Source organism: Acomys minous (assembly GCF_964271855.1).
Source record: "Acomys minous genome assembly, chromosome: 8".
Lineage (NCBI taxonomy): Eukaryota > Metazoa > Chordata > Mammalia > Rodentia > Muridae > Acomys > Acomys minous.
Window position 1 is genome coordinate 86,980,687 of NC_140489.1, and position 17,733 is coordinate 86,998,419.

The following is a 17,733-nucleotide window of genomic DNA, read 5'->3' on the forward strand; positions in this document are numbered from 1 at the left end:
TAAAATGAAAGTGATCAGTCTGACCAGATCCTGCATTTATAAGATACTCAGCTATTTATTTGCTCACTGGATTAAAAACTGCTGCTAAGAAAGGAAAGGGAATATCAAGTTCTCCCAAACACTGTCTCCATCTGCCCATAGCTCTGCTGCTAGCTTATAAAGAAGTATGTTTGGGGCGGAGCCTCCAATGGTAAAGCATGAAGACCCGAGTTTGGATTCCTACCACCCACATGCAAGCCTGGTGTGGCAGCATGTACTACATGGAGTGCCAGCACCAAGAAGATAGAGAGGTCCCTGGACCTCACTAGTGATCTGACAATAAAGGGCCCTGTGACGTTCCCCAGATAATTTCCAGTACTATTCCCGGCTGATGAGGGTCTTGGTCTGGAAGGATCCAGAGATAAGAATCAACTAGTTCTAGAATGCAGAAGAAATCTCAATGGAGATAGAAGGCAGTCTGCATGCAGTGAGTGAAGGAGGCGGGCCCTCTCAGGTTTCCCTTCAACAAACCCAACCGTCAGCATCCGAACTCAGCTGGATACCTGGTGCTGGCATTTCAGGCAGAGGGTGGCTTTGTTCTGTTCATGCCCCTAACCACTATGCCACCTTCAAGTCCATTAGGGGATTTGGTACCAGAAAGTGGCAAAGACCATAGCTTACACCCGAAACCCTGTCTCCCTCTCCCCAGTCATTTCTAAGCTGTCATCTGTGATACCTAAGCAGGCTTCCAGCCTTCTGTGCCAGACCCGACTCCTCTCTGACGACCTTCTTAGCAAGATGTTCATTAGAACCTTGACAAGTTATTCCCAGCACCTGGTTGGAACTGAGGTGTGGGTGAATGCAGTGGGGTGGCCTCAGTCTCCCCCATGCCACCTGGGGATGCTGAGGGCAGAGGAGGGGTGAATTGTGTTGACCTGGGACAGAATACTCAGGGTTCTAGTGAGTGTGGCTTCAGAGGGAAGAGTGGGAAGGGGACTTGTAGAGGGGTCCTAGGTAACCCAAATGCTACCCATGCCTCCGGCCATTCATGTTTGACAAGACAGTGCAGGTCCCATCACTCTCTCCCTGTGAGCCAACCAGAAAGGATCTATCAAGTCAGCGACGCACAAGTCTGTCACCAAGTCACATACCTATGGACCTGATGCCCCATTATGTCCTGTTCGCCTCAACTCTGCTCAAATCCTGCCCGTTTTCTGAGGATCATATGAAGCATCTTGCTTTGCCAGCTCTGTCTCATTGGCCAAAACCCTTTGCCCATGTACCACACAGGCTGCTCTGTCTTTGAAGGAAAGGACAGCCTCCCTCAGCTCTGTCACTCCCGTGCACCTTCCCACCTTTGATCCTGACCTACAGCACGTAATAGGGATGTCTGTACAAGTTAACTGGGCTGGCCTGACCTGGCCTGGGATTCCTGGGGTCTGGAGCAAATTTAGGAATCAATGACTCAGAAATGACAAGTTAAACATTTTGAGAAATAAAGAGAGAGCCACAGAGATGTCAAGAAGGCCCAAGGGCACAAGAATGCAGTATGAGAGTTAGCAAAACCACTGGTGGCCATCTCCACCTAGTCAAAAAGGGCAACCATGTATACCATGAGGCCATCATTTCCAGAGGGGTCTGGGAAGAAAATTGGAGTCTTGTGTAAACAAATCAATATAATCAGGGAAGCCCATAAGTGTTGGTAAAATCACTAACAAAGCAGGGTGTGACAGCAACAGTGGCACTGTGCTTTCTCTTCTCCAAGTAGTTAAATCTTACACTAGTACCAAAACGCTTTGCTGACTCCACACTCAGAGTTGGATCACTTGATGCCAGCTCTTGGCCTGTCATTTGGGGCAGTTTGAAAAGCAGGGACTGGGGTGGGCTTGAGAAATGCTCCCACCCCGGCCTGGAAAGGAAAACGGCCATTCATGAGTCTCTCCAGCTCACTGTGCCAGGAAAAGCCTGCCCTGACCACTTCCAGGGCCATCTCCAGCTAAGACTGTACTGTCCTCCCAGTCTAAGGATCAGCACTCGGGGCCTCCAAGCTGCTCAAAATGCACCCCGTAACCTCAGTGGCTCACTCCCTTTCCCTGGCCTCCTCTACTTGCATAAGTCAGATCTCTGCTCACAGACCAGTCAGTGACCAGAGAACCACCACAGATGGACAGTTTCCCCAGCACATACTGACTCCCACTGTGTCCAAGGCAGAGACACAACATCCTTGGATTCTGGGCAGCCCTGTCTCTTGGCTTGCTGACGCCTCTCTTCTCTGCATGGCCATTCCTTAGTGCACATATAAAGAGAGTGCTCTGTGTCTCTTCCTGTCTTCAGGACAAACGTCATTAACCAAGGGCCCCCACCTGGTGACTTTCATCTTCCTTACCCCCATCTCCAAAGACAGTTGCATCATGGGATAGCACTTCAATGTGTGAACTGTAGTTCAAGGAGCATAACCCAGCCCACCACAGCACTGACCTTGCCGTCAGAATTCCCTGCCTGCACCTCAATGTAGCTATGACCTTGGCTTTGTCTCTTTCCACAATTTCTGCAGAACTTCAGGATGCACAGGGTTGAGATGGAAGTAAGCCTAAGTAAGATGGGTATCATCAAATTCCAAGCTTTCCCAAGAAAAGCCCTAGGTGGGCAGACAGCTGGGCAGAGGGAATCCCTGGTATTCCAGCAGATGAGTGTCACAGGGTCACTGCTAGTGCCTACTGGAATATTCCTTTCATGCTTTGGATACTGATTGCAGAGCCTTGCAAAGCAGGCGCCTGGGCCCAGGGTGAGTGGATTCATTGCCAAATTTGACCAGTCTCAATTTTCAGCCAAATTAAACCCCACTAAGTCAACAAACACAAAGGACACCTCTGTAGCTGGGGGAGAAACCTGAGGGAAGGGGTAAGAAAACTAGAAAGTTTCTTGGAGAGAGAAGGAGCCCAAAATATGTGACAGATCATTTAAAGCCCAAGACCTCATGGGCTCAGCGCCTAAGGTTGATTGTTAAGTTGGAGGACTCACTTAAGCACGCCTGCTGGGAAGGGAAGCCCACAGTGGGACCTAGAGGGAAAGCTTCACAGACACAGTCGCTGGACCAATACCTGACAGGAACTACAGAGAGAAGAAAATTAGATTCTCCAAAAAGGAGGCCTCTGGGGCACTTTGCGGAAGCAGGAGTTAACAGGACCTGTAAGTAGCACCTTCCCAGATCCAGGGACCTCAATGCTGAGGAGTTGGGGTTGATCATTTTCAGACCTCAGTGTCCAAGTACTTAGATACTTGGTAGAAAAGGACTGGACCATGGGGAAAGCACACAAGAGAGAAATTGGAGGACGAGAGGAGTGCACAAAGAAATGGACTCATACCCATAAAGCCGTGCACCCTATTCCCGTGTTTCTTGCTATTTTATTCACTGTAGTAAATAATTGGAGTCAACCTTATTATCATCAACAGATGGATGGATAATGACAAGTTGGTGTGTGTGTGTGTGTGTGTGTGTGTGTGTGTGTGTGTGTGTGTGAATACTATGAAGCTCTAAGGAATAACGAAGTTGAAATTTTTGCAGGAAAATGGATATACTTTGGATGTATGATATGAGACAAGGTCACACAGTCTCAGAAAGAAAGAAACCACATGTTTCCTCTCATATGTGGAGTCTAGCCAAATGTTTGTGTGTGTGCATGTGTGTATATCTGTGTGTGTATGTAAACAAATATCCACATGGGCACAGTACAATATGAAGAAAAGAAAAGTAAACATAAGGAGATGATAAAGGGCTGAATGCAGACAATGGACCTGAGTTGTGGAAGACGATAAGGACAATTGCTCTTCTGGGTCTAGCTCGGTTGTGGAGCTTTTGGTCTTGGTGGGAGATAAATGCATATTAGATATCAGAGTATGAAGTTTAATGTGAAGTTTCACAGCTTCTATTTTGAATGCCAATTCAACTGTATATGAGTTCACTAAGTTGTATAGTCTCTGAGTCTGGTTAATCTTTGTGTCTGGTATCTTTTATTTATTTCCAAGTTTGCTTTTAAATAATAAAGTAAAAAAAGAAATAGACTCAGATGGTCGTAGATGACAGGATCTGTAGCATGGGCCCAGAGGCTGCAAATCTCTTTAGGTTTTTCTTTAAAGGTGCAGATTTAGCAGGAGAGAAAAAGACTCCCTCTTCCTTGAAAGAGTTGACTGTTTTCTCTTAAGATCTTCAGCTGACTGGATGAGGCCCACCCACTGCATTTCTCACAGAGAACTGATCTCCTTGTCCATTGCATCTATAAAACTCCTTTACAGCAAGACTAACATAGTATTTGATTCAGCATTTGGTGGGATGGCCTGGGCCTGCCTTCTTAATCCCATTGCCTTCACAAAGCAGAGAGCCCTGCACTCAGGAAATATTTAGCAAAGAGTTGTCAAATGCAAAGATGGACCCCCATCTTTGCCTGGCTTACTTTAGTCGCTGGGAGAGAAGCTGTTGTATGCTAGCCTTCCAGTAAAAATCCATGCTCAACTGGTCACGACACAAAACAAATGGACATTGGCAAATAAAAGCAATCACTCTATTTTGAGTCTTCCTCTCTGGACCCCAGAGGCTAGCATCATCCACAGTCCAAGCCAGCTGCCCATCCCTGCCCTGACTCACACCTGGAAAAGAAACCTCACTTGTAGAAGGCAAAGTGAGAAAGGGTGGGAGAGCCAACCTCCTGCCAAGAAACTAGCCACTGGCGTTTCTGCCTCCGGAAACAGCCAAGGCCTAGAGGAAGCCACCACAGGTGTCCTCAGGCCTCTGTGTCAGGAGTGTTCCCCAGACCAGGGAAAACAATGCAGCAGCCCTCTCAGTTCCCAGTGCTCTACAAGCATTTAAATGTCACTTGTAAAGCAGATGGCCTTTCTGCTGGTCTTTAAATCCAAAGTCTCCCTAAGAAAGGACTATCTTAAGCATTATGTCGGGTATTACTTAGGATCAAAGATTTAATGGAACCACCTGGGTGCTCCTGGGTGTGATTCAGATGAAAGAAATTAAAAAATAAGCTGCATTCTGAATAGAGTTACTCAAATGGCAGAGGAAAAAGCAGAGGCTCAGAGAGGCCAAGGGAGGGTTCAAGGTCACAGAGCTAGGTAGTCCTGGAACCAGAACCTCCTTCTGGCCCCACTCCAGAGACTCTCAGTTCCCACTGTGGTCTGCCACCATGGAGGAAAGGCACAGCCTGGCACGCTAATAAAGGTAAGTAACTCATCTGTAACTCAAGGACATAAAAAAAATGCTTTCTGGTCTAACATTTGAATCATAGTTTAGATCAGAGATAAGTTCCATGATATCTCCCTTGCCAAAACCAGCATTTATGGCATCTGAGTGGTAAATTACCAGTTGCCAGCAAAACATGTGCTGCCTCTGTGCTCGCAAACACTCCATCACCTCCAGCACTCTCGCTATAACACAGTATACGGCAAATTAGTTTAGTATATTTGAGATAATTTAACCAAAAGGCTAATTTATATTAAACTAAGATGTGTGCATGGTTCCTAACTGCAGTGTACTGAGTCTAAATTCATATTAATAGCCTAAGAAACCTCTTCAAAATGAATCCAGCCTTATCTCATAATCCAAGCTTATCATAGAAACGTATGAATATGGGATGACATCTACCTAGACAAACCCCACTTACCCATCCAAGAACCTCGGTGACAGCTACCTTCAAAAGGAGCAGAGAAAGGCCAGATCTGCAGAGTATGAAGAAAACACGCACCTCAGAGTCCCAGGCATCAAACTCATAGAGATAGAATTTTACTCCAATTTTAAAATCTTGGGTTTTCTAGATAAAACCCAAATTGTACAGACCCTTGGCATGGCAGCAACAAGAACAATTTTCTCTATCTTTCTGGTACCAGCACTGGTATTCACACTTGAGCAAGGCCAAGTCAGATGAGGAGAAACTTCTCTCTCATTAAGCCTGACCACCATCACCGTCAGTCCATGTCCTCACCCTCCAGGAAGTCCCTGCAAGACTCTGTTCTGTGAGGAAGCTCAAGAGGAGACAGACACATTGGAAAGGGATGATTGGTGACAACCTTTTATTGAGTCTACACATTTTCCCCTAGACCTACGATAATAGCCTGTGGGTTCAGAAACAACTGCAACCTTGACAGTGAAGAGCAATTGATTCAGATTAATTTTCATGTCCCTTAGAGATCCAGATGGCAAATCCCTTCCTTCTAGAGTGTACAACCACAATTACAAGCGTGTTTCTAGGGAGCATGTTCCCTCAGGAAACCTTTTTCTCAATCCTCTTCCCATCCCAGTACAGCCTTATTGAACATTTTTGTTGTTGTTTGGTTGTTTGTTATTATTATTATTTATTGTTGTTATTATTATGTTTTGTTTTTAATCTGGTTGAGGACAAAGAATTGGAACTTCATACTTAGCCGCTTTGGCTTCATACCATGACATTCATTGCCTTTGCCTCAAGCCCTGCACAAAGAAGCACAGAGACACCCTGTCACTGTCAATAAATATCTGATTGTCACTGCAGGACCTCTCCAAGACTGTAGAGTACATACCTCACTCATCTCTAGCCCCATGCCCCATAAGCTCCACCCAATACTCAATCAAAGGCAACAGGGCTGTTTACGGTGAGAATTCCTCCCTTGATATCCTCAGGAAATGTACGCTTCTATGAGTCCCAATTCTAAGAAAAACCAATTACGAGAACAGGAAAACCAGAATATGGTAATAATCTTCCTGTAAGAAATAGACTTGGTGATCAGGATATTATGAGCTCCATAAAGACTATAAAGACTGCAAAGTGGGAACGGGAAGTGCCTCGCAAGGAAGTGCTTAGCAAGGACTTCCTGGTACAGCTTAAAAGCTGTGGATCCCAGAGGTTACACTGAGAAGAGTGCAGCGAGCAGGCAGGCTCTTGTAGCTGTCAAGATGCTACAGAAGGGTGCTCTGGTCTGGTCTGCTCCTGACATTCCCCAACAATGCTAACAATATAAGTATCAGTGTGTTTGTGCACAGACTATACTCTGCTTTCTGTAAAGCCTATGGATGTGGTTCCAAGAATGAAGGAGTTCTGGAAGGAAAATAAACCCTTCAATTGGTAGCACTGACACAAGATTCTGCATAAGGCAACCAACCGGGCCAGTAGATGCTTGAGTTACATCATTTGAATAATGCCCTTGAATAACACTATTCTCTAGTATTGTCTAGTGTTCAAAGATTTGCTGTCGGCTGCTTTTTTTTTTTTTTTTTTTTTTTTTGCTTTTGTTTTGGTTTTTTTTTTTTATGGTTTTTTGAGACAGGGTTTCTCTGTGTAGCCTTGGCTGTCCTGGACTCACTTTGTAGACCAGGCTGGCCTTGAACTCACAGCGATCCACCTGCCTCTGCCTCCCGAGTGCTGGGATTAAAGCCGTGTGCCACCACGCCCAGCTTAGCTGCTTTTTTTTTTTTTTAAAAGGGGGTAACGTCTTCAACAAAATGGTAAGAGAAGACATCACTGCTATGGAATCCTTGCCCATGAAATCAGAAACTGACAGAATTTAAATAAACAGAATGGTATTGATTCCAACAGTGAAACCTGATGTGGGGCAGGAGACACAGTGCCACAGCTACAGAAGGCAGCGAGGCCAGGAGACACAGTGCCACAGCTACAACAGAAGGCAGCAAGGTCAGGAGACACAGTGCCACAGCTACAGAAGGCAGCGAGGCCAGAAGACACAGTGCCACAGCTACAACAGAAGGCAGCAAGGTCAGGAGACACAGTGCCACAGCTACAGAAGGCAGCAAGGTCAGGAGACACAGTGCCACAGCTACAGAAGGCAGCAAGGTCAGGAGACACAGTGCCACAGCTACAGAAGGCAGCAAGCACCATGGAGTGCAATGCCTGAAGCAAAGGTGTTTCTATGTGCAAACATACAGCTTTTGTCTCACAGGGAATAATAGCTTATTCTTGGACCAGCAAGGTGGCCCAGGGGATATAAGCACTTGCCATGCATGCAAAAGCCTGACTTCAATCCCCAACACCAACCAAGTACACACACACACACACACACACACACACACACACACACACCCTCACTCACACAAAATACTACAAACATACATACATACATACATACATACATACGTACGTACATACATACATACCCCAGGAACATTTAATCATACTACCCCCAGATAGTATGTTCCAGTGTGATATCAGTTTTATTAAGTTTTTAGAGTAAGATTACACAGACAGTTATAGATCAAGACACTTCTCAAATAGATCAGTAGAAACATCAGGTAGGTTTACCATCTCTGCTCTTGATCTCAGATGCTATCCGGTAATGTTCATAATGTTCGGCTTGGTAGAAGTTGGGGGTTTGTTTGTGCATTCCAAAGAAAATGTACCTGATAGCCTTAAGGGTGGATGTTAGGCCACACTCAGAAGTGAGCAGTAAGTGGCTATTTGGAGTCCTAAAGAAAGCCCAGGACAATCTGACTCTAGACCTACAGTATTTCAGCTTGGGCCAGTGTCTTAGTTACCTTTCTAAAGCTGTGATAAAACACCATGACCAAGGCAACTTATAGCACATGTATTTGGGACTCATAGCTCCAGGGGGTTAGAGTGCATGGCAGCAGGCAGACAGGCAGGCAAGGTGCTGGGCCAGTGGCTGATGGTTCACATCCTCCTGCAGGCAGAGAGCTAACTGGGAATGGTACGGGCTTTGGAAACCTCAAAGCCTACCCCAGTAGCACATCTCCTCCAACAAGGCTACACTAATCCTGCTGAAGCAGCTGAGTAGGACTAACTTGAGACCAAGCATTCAAACATGTAAGCCTCTGGAGGCGGGGGTGGGGGTGGGGATGGGGGGACACACATTCTCAATCAAACCATCACAGCCTGGAGCATCATAGTGACTGGGTGCCTGCTGAGACCTTCCTCATCCACCTTTGCTGGTGGTCTGCCTTTGGAGCTCTCCAAGAAGCAGAGACGGGAGCACAAAGGTTTATCATGAAATGACACCTGTTAAGGGGAGAGGTGGGAGGGTGAAGGAGTGAGCTGGGAGAACTGGCAAATAACAATGACAAATGACAAGAGGAAACGGAAGCCTCTGCTCTGGGAACCCAGGGCAAAGGTTATTACCTTTTAGGAGAGATGGCCGAGCCCTGGTCTCACCACTGTGTGGGGACTTGGGCTGGGCAGGAAGCAGGTCAATTTTTGAAGGGAGGTGGAGGGCACCACATAGCTCTAGATCCATCAGAGAAGAAATGTGGACAAAAGCATGCACATACACAAAAAGTCAACACATCTCCCCAAAGCTCTACCCAACTTTTAACACAGTTACTTCTAAAATTGCAAAGTGAGGTTCCTAGACTCAAGAGCAGAGCAAAAAAAGTGTATCCCAGCCAGGCCTGGAAGTACACACTTATCATTCCAGCATTTGGAAAGTAGCGACAGGAGGACCAGGAGTTCAAGGCCAGCCTGGGACACATGAGATCCTATCATAAAAGCAAAACACAAACTAAAATGTGTAGAGCCAGGTCAGAGGACAAGCTTTCTTTGTCCAGATCCTTCGCTATGAACAGTTCAGATGGTTACAACATGTTCCATAGAATCATGGGAATGTTTTAGGGATGAAACCTGCTTTGGAGGTTGTGTCATAGTAAAGGATAGGAAAAAGTCAATAAAGAGCAATCAGTTATAATTTTGTAATATTGACTGGATCTCTAATACTTAGAGTTCTTTCTAGAATGGAAAAGTACAAGAATGTTGGCCCCAGATAGCAAGCAAAACTATTAATTTTCTGCATCTCTTCCTGGGGTTATTTTCTATTTACAGAGGCTCAAAATCAGACACTGTGGCAACGTTATAAAGAGCACTTCCCGTCTCAGGCCAAGCAATTAATTGGAAACACGGAATCTGTCCCACAGCCACCTGATTACAGGTGTAGTTAGTTAGACAGGACACCTATTCAAAAGCTCGGTGACAACAGCAGACACAAGGATTTTCACATGCAATTCTGTATTCAATACTGTCCACCATCCTCAAAGTTGATACATAGTGGGAAAGACTCATAGGAAACCTCTCTCATGCTCTTCCCAAACTCACAGTGCTGAGACAAAAGAGACTGCGCTGATGTTATGTCCCAGTCACGAAAACCTCAGCTAGCCCAACTTCCTTCCAAAGTCTACAAGAAAGGGGAGACTGTAAAACCACCTTGGGTCTCCTGGCAGTCCTAATGCTTGTCCCAGCTAGGCCCATCTAAAATGTATCATGCATATATACACCATTTCTTTCATCCAGGTTAAACCACCTACATGTCAGGGGCAGAGATGAGGACTGACCGTGACTAGGACCCAGATCCTCATGTTCTCTCAAGACTTACAACCTGTAAATGAGTAGATGTGGTGATTGCCATCATAGGACAGGATGAGGAGATATCCCATCTGCCTGGAGTAGGCTCTAGGAAGGACTTCCTGAGGAGGCAAGCTGCATCGAAAACAGCAGTAAACATCAAGGCCTAGGAATAAAGGACCATTTGAGAAAGAAACACCTGCCAGTCAGGAACACAGCTGTCTACCAATAGCTGAAGAGAGAGGAACAGACAGACTGACAGACAGGACATGGGAGTATATGCCTCTAATCCCAATAGGAGGTAAAGATAGGTGGATCAGGCATTCATGGTCTACTACAGAGAAAATTTGGGTCTATCCTGGACTACATGAGACTTTGTCTCAAATACGTAAGTAAATAAATAAGTAGTTTAATTAAGGTAATTATTTTCTATATCTTTTATTTATGGACCAAATTTACAGACTCACAAATGCTAAGCATCCCCTCTGGCGCTGAGGTATAAGCCCAACACTCTTTACTTTTGTAAAGATTATTTTTCTGTATTAGTTAAGATAAAAAAATCCAAACATATGTTTTAATTCAAAAGACACAGAAATCAAAATACCAGGGTAATATATTTCAAGCTAAATAATCAGTGATTTTATTAAATATAAATAGATTACATGCTATGAACCAAAAACAAAGATTGTCAGATTGAATTTACAAATAGAAAAATCCAGCTGCATACTTACATATAAGGTTATTGAGGTATAAAAGTAAAAAGAGAGGGTATTATATGCCATGTAGATGTGAGTGGAAACACAGCCACCTGACCACAGAAGTCTTGGTACAGATGAGGTTTGCTTCATGATGACAAAAGAAGACGGAGTTATAAACAGCTGTTAGTAGGGGCTAGAGGGACAGCTCAGCACGTAAGAACACTCTGCTCTTAGAGAGGCCCTGAGTTCAGTTCTCAGCACCATGTTGGGCTGCTCACAATCTATGCAAGCTCAGCTCCAGGCCATCCAACACTCTCCTCCTTGGACATCTGCATACATGTGCAAGGTGCACGTACACACACATGCAGACATACATGCACATATGCATAATTAAGAATAAACCAACTCATTAAAAAAAAACATCAGTTAGAGACAATGAAGGAACTGACCGAGCAACATTAGCATATGTAAAATAGCGTGCCTACTGAATACAATACACATTCACTGTTACAGCAGTACAATGCACTGGTGACCTCTGAGTGCCCCAACAAGTGAGACTGAATCTCTCTCTCTCTCTCTCTCTCTCTCTCTCTCTCTCTCTCTCTCTCTCTCTCTCTCTCTCTCTCTGAAACACACACACACCTAGACCTCAGCAGGATTTCAGGATTTCATCTTCCATTTCCCCATCCTTACCTGACCCCCAAGGCTAAGCATCACAATCATAGAGACGCGTTCCAGTTTCCTGATCTTTGGGTTTCTACAACCCTGGGAGACACTTCACAGCAAGCTATCCTTGTCAGCACCTTGACACTAGAAGTGCCATGACAAAGTGTACTCCAAATTTTTCCCTAATGCACTGGTTGTTGTTGGGACCCTCAACCACAAAAAAAATTTCATTGCTATTTCACAGCTGTAATTTTACAACTGTAATGAAATCTAATGTAAATATCTGGTCTTTAGAATATCTGATATGTGACCCTCATTGAGGGTCTCAGTGCACAGGTTAAAAGCTGGTGCTCTGATGTGTCTCTCCTCACTATACTAGCCAAAGAGGATGTTGGTGCGTCACGTGGGTGGCACTGTTCTTCCTAGTCCTGTGTGGCACTCAGGAGTGTGTACCAATAAGAGGCCTTGGCCTCTATGCCAATTAATATGTTCTTCATCAACTCTAAACTGACTTTCCTCTGACTTGCTTTGTAGCACTCTGAGGCTCGGCAGTGCTCCCATCGCATGGCGAGAGAAAACATTAAAGGAGTCTCTTTAAGACCACAGGCTTGCATGAAACAACTGCTGTTGCCTTGTAGCGGAATATCTCAGGGTGTTAAGGTGCCACTCCCGCATGGTTATGAATGACACGCTTGCTTTGCTGTGATGACCTAACAGATGTCACTACTTCCCCCAGGGAGACTGCAATCCTGAACACATGTCAGTCCCTGAGGACATAGAGTCATATGGAAATAGGAAGCCAGCACACAGTTCTCATGCCTGTGGCCAAATCAGCTGTTTCTGTGCCGTTCTGTGTTCGCACCTGTCGGGTACCACCAGTCCCACGGAAAATCCACCCTGGGCTGATGCTCCAGGGACCAGCATGAGGAGGAAGGAAGGAAGTCTTCCCCAGGCCACCAGACAGGTGTGGGGTACAATGCATACAAGATCTTCACTTATTGACAGGAACTCTCAAGTCCTGTGGTAACAGGCACACAGGGCTAACACTGCAGTGCCCTTCTGAGGCTGCTCATATAATCCACCATGCTTGAAGGTGGGTGTGGCTGTGAGTGCCAAGTCAATCAACTGAGCACTTTCCCCGCTCGCTATTTTCAGAAGAGGAGTGCAGGTGCCCAACTTCCTGTGGCTGAAATGACTGGGCTACTAGAGATGACTCAGTGACATGTGCCGTGGTTGTCTGACACAGCCAGTGTGCCTCAGAGCCCAGGAAAGGTCCCTGCCCACAAACTAGTCAGACTGCAGCCAAACAGTCCTTGAGTTTCAGGCACCCAGTTCCAGCTCCCCCCCCACCACCACCCTACTCTATGCACAAAGCAGGTGTGGGAAGGGAGAGCTGGGAAGTGGCCCCCATTGTTTTTATAACAATCCCTTCTCATTTTTCTATACTGCAGCCTTCAGTCCATTACAGGCAATTTCCTGGCATCACCCAAGCTTGAAAGGCCAGATCAAAAGTACAGGGTGTCCCAGCTGTGTGGGGCGCGCTCAGACTGAACACTTACCGCAACCCTTGCAAATAATTTATTCCACTGGAGACTGGAGACACCCTGTGCTTCCTCCCTGGGTGCCTGGCCCTGTTGTCTCCTCCACACTCCAATTGTGGAAGATCTCCTTCCATGTCCTCATCTCCCCTGTGACAAAACAGGTTGCTCTGTCTCGCTGTCACACCTGCTGGGCACACAGGGTTTAAATCCACAATTGGGACATACAGTGGGTCAGAAAGCTGAATTTTATGTTAACAAATTGTGTTTGTTTTGCTTTGTTAGAAGAAATTAAGACTAGGATGTTGGTGTTTGGTGCACACTAGGAGATTAGGAACTAAAGCAGAAACAGGAGCAGAGGTTCAAGGTCAGGTGAGTCCGGGATGGAGCCAAAATCAGGAAGACAACTACAGCACACAGCAAAGATCATGGACAATGGCCTCTAGACTCTTGGAGCAACTTCTTATACTTCCTTGTGTGTGTGGGCAGGAGGTGAGGTGTATGGGGTGTGTGTGTGTGTGTGTGTGTGTGTGTGTGTGTGTGTGTGTGTGTTTTACATATGGTGTGGTTTGTATGTATGTATGTGTGTGTAATGTGTTATCTGTATCTGTGTGTGTATTGTATATGTATATATGTGCATTATTATATATGTGGTGTGGTGTGTGTGTATGGTGTGTGCATAATATATGTGATGTGTGTGTGCGTGGTATGGTGCATATGTGTGTTGCTGGTGTGTGGTGCATGTGTGGGGTGTATATGTGTGCATAAGCATATAGAAGTCAGAGGACAACTTGCAGGAACGGGTCCTCTCCTTCTCCCGTATGGGTCAGGGTTAGTGGCACGCACCTTTAGCTACTGAGCCATCTTGTGTTGGCTCAGACCTAATTTTAGAGTTTATAATCAGTGTTTACACCTGTTCTATATGATATTCTTATATATGCAATAGAGAGATACTCAAGGAAAATCCTTTAAAATCGGGAACAAGGCAAGGCTGCCCACTCTCTCCAAATCTCTTCAATATAGTTCTTGAAGTCCTAGCCAGAGCAATAAGACATCAAAAGGAGATCAAGGGGATCCAAATGGGAAAGGAATAAGTCAAATTATCCTTATTTGCAGATGATATGATAGTGTATATAAGTGACCCCCAAAATTCCACCAGAGAACCCCTATAGATGATAAACACCTTCAGCAAATTGGCTGGATACAAAATTAAGTCAAAAAAGTCAGTAGCATTCCTTTATACAAATGACAAACATGCAGAGCAAGAAATTAGGAAAACTACACCCTTCATGATAGCCACAAGCAATATAAAATATTTAGGAGTAACTCTAACCAAGCAAGTGAAGGACTTGTTTGAAAAAAACTTTAAATCTCTGAAGAAAGAGATTGAAGATGACATTAGAAGATGGAGGGTTCTTCCTTGTTCATGGATTGGGAGAATTAACATAGTAAAAATGGCCATCTTACCAAAAGCAATTTATAGATTCAATGCAATCCCTGTCAAAATACCTACAAAATATTTTGAAGACATTGAAAGATCAATTCTCAACTTCATATGGAGAAACAAAAAGCCCAGAATAGCAATAACAATCCTATACAATAAAAGATCCTCCAGAGGAATCTCCATACCTGATCTCAAGCTGTACTATAGAGCAACAGTAATTAAAACAGCATGGTACTGGCACAGCAATAGGCTGGTGGATCAATGGAATCGAATTCAAGACCCAGAGATGAATCCACACACATTTGGTCACTTAATTTTTGACAAAGAAGCCAAATCTATTCAATGGAAAAATGATAGCATCTTCAACAAATGGTGCTGGTCTAACTGGATGTCTACATGTAGGAAAATGCAATTAGACCCATATTTGTCACCATGCACAAAAATCAAGTCCAAGTGGATTAAAGACCATTGCAAAATCTCCTTAAACCCATAAAGTCATGGCCAAGGGAAGAAGAACCAGAGTGGGTGCCAGCATTCTTGAGTCCCATATACTCTTTTGTCCCTTGCTTACATAGCCCTCCCTGACCCTATCACACACAAGAGTAATAAAAATCATTCATAGCTTCCAAATGAGACCAGATTTTTGCAGGAATGGGAGTAGATGGGGGAACTGTAAAAAAGATAAAACTCTAGGCAAATGGGAAAGTGTGTGTGTGTGTGTGTGTGTGTACGTACAAATTTGTGTGTACATGTATATGGAAGCCAGAGGTCAACCTCATTCCTCAGGGGTATGCAGTTTGATTCCCTCACATGCCAAATGGGCTAGGCTGACTGGACACTGAGCCCCAGGGATCTTCCCCATTTTGCCTCCCCAGTTCTGGGAATATAAGCATGTAACCATGCCCAGCCTTTTTCACAGGTTATGGCTTGGAACTCAGAGCCTCTTGATTCTGTGGCAAGCATTTTACCAACATAGCTATCTTCTCAGCCAGAAAGAAATGATTTACTAACCAAAAAAGACAACCAGATAGTTAAATGGACATTTGGAAAAATGGCCATGCCTGAAGGCTTTTATTTTATTTTATATTGGTTCATTTTTATTCTGTTGAAGCAGGGTCTCAAGTAGTCCAGAGTGGTCTCGAATTTGTGATTTTTTTGTGCCCCCCCCCCCCCCCCGCAAGCGCTAGGATTAGAGGCATAGGTTACCACAACTGTCCATGAAGGTTACTTTAAAAAACATAAACAATATAACTGCTGGGTAAAATAATTTATGCCTGTAATCTCAACACTGGAGAGGCTAAATCAGAAAGACAGGAAGGCAGCCTCAAGTGTCAGGCCAGCATGGGTGCCAGTGAGTTTCAGGCCAGCCTGGACTGCACTATGAGAACTTGCCAAGGAAGGAGGGAAGGAAGGAAGGAAGGAAGGGGATAAAGGAATAAAAACCAATCAAAAACAAAAACAAACAATCCAACAGGTATAAGAAGATAACTTTAGAAATGAGAAGGTAGCTCAGTTCAGAGGCAGAATTCTTACCTAGCTTAGGTTAAGGCTGGGGAATGAGATGGAAAGGGGAGGGGTAGAAGGGAGGGGGGAGTTTTTTTTTTTTTAAACAATATCCTCAGCATCAAGCTCTGTCACAAAGCCTGCCTCTCCAGGGAGAGTCAGACGCGAGAACAAAGTTCAGCATTTGAGTTTGAGTTTGAGGTTTTAAGGAATTTGGGTTTTGCCAGTTACAAGAGCTGTAATCCATGAAATACAGCAGGTACCTCCGGGCCGAGTTCTGCATGTCTGCTAACAGTTAAAGCCGCACTTGTGGTTCATAAAAGATTTATAATGATCTCACTCACAAATATAAATTTTGCCCCACACAGCATAGAGAGAGAGCTAGAAGCAGAAGCAGCAAGCAGCTGAATATGAACACAGGCCATAAATCCATAACACTTGCAGGTTTGGGGTTTTTTTTTTTTTCACAGCTCCATCGTAAACGTGACTGATTTCAATTTAATTTATGAGATTTTATAGCTAGGTCTATGAATGTCTTTTGGAAACTTAAACTTTAGAAACAACAGCATGTATCTGGGATTTCTAAGAAAAACATCTACCTACTGCCACTGTGTCAGGTGACCCTGACAAGACAACCTTGGGCAGCCCCCAGTTATGCAAAGTGTCTGGGGGAGGTCCCAAAGCCTAACACAGCCAACTCAAGAGTCCTGAAAGCTGAACCACCCCACAGGTACATCCACCCACTGTGTACCAGACCTGGGGCTCTGTGGGGAAGTTACCAGGGAAACTGGCCTCCAGCAAGAAAAGCTGTGATTTTGTTAAACCGCACAAATCTGGATTCAAATTTAATCACGCCTCCTGGGTTGAGTGACCATCACTTGGCACTAGGGCCTTTGGATCTCAGTGTGTGGATAAGGTATGTAAGCCATCCATACTAAAGAAGATAGCATGAACGCTTCCCAAGGGTCAGCTCATTGCATGTTCCCTACAACTTCACGGGGTTTTTAATATCCTATTTCATACCCACAGAAACTGAAGTGCCCAGAGTCCATGGCTTTCCCTGGCTCTTACTGCTTAAAAAATAAATAAATAAAGTGCTAGTGGGATTAACATGAGGGCAATCCAACCAGAACACTACAATTGTGAGCACTACAATACAAGGAGAGCTGGGCGAGGTGGCGCACACCCACAGTCCCAACACTCAGAGAATGGAAGCAGGGGTGGGGGTGGGGGGCAGCGGCGTGGAGGGTGAGAATTCAAAGTCATTCCCCACTCCACAAGACTGACATCAGTCTGGACTACAGGACGATCTGTCTTAATTAGGGTTTCTATTGTTGGGACGAAACATCATGACCAAAAAACAAGTTGGGGAGGTAAGGGTTTATCTGACTTACACTTCCAGATCATAGCCCAATCTTGGAGGAAGTCAGGAGAGGAGCTCAAGCAGGGCTGGCGCCTGGAGTCAGGAGCTGTTGCAGAGGCCATGAAACAGTCTTGATTCCTGGCTTGTTCCTCGTAGCTTGCCTGGCCTGCTTTCTTATAGGACCCAGGACCACCAGCCCAGGGAT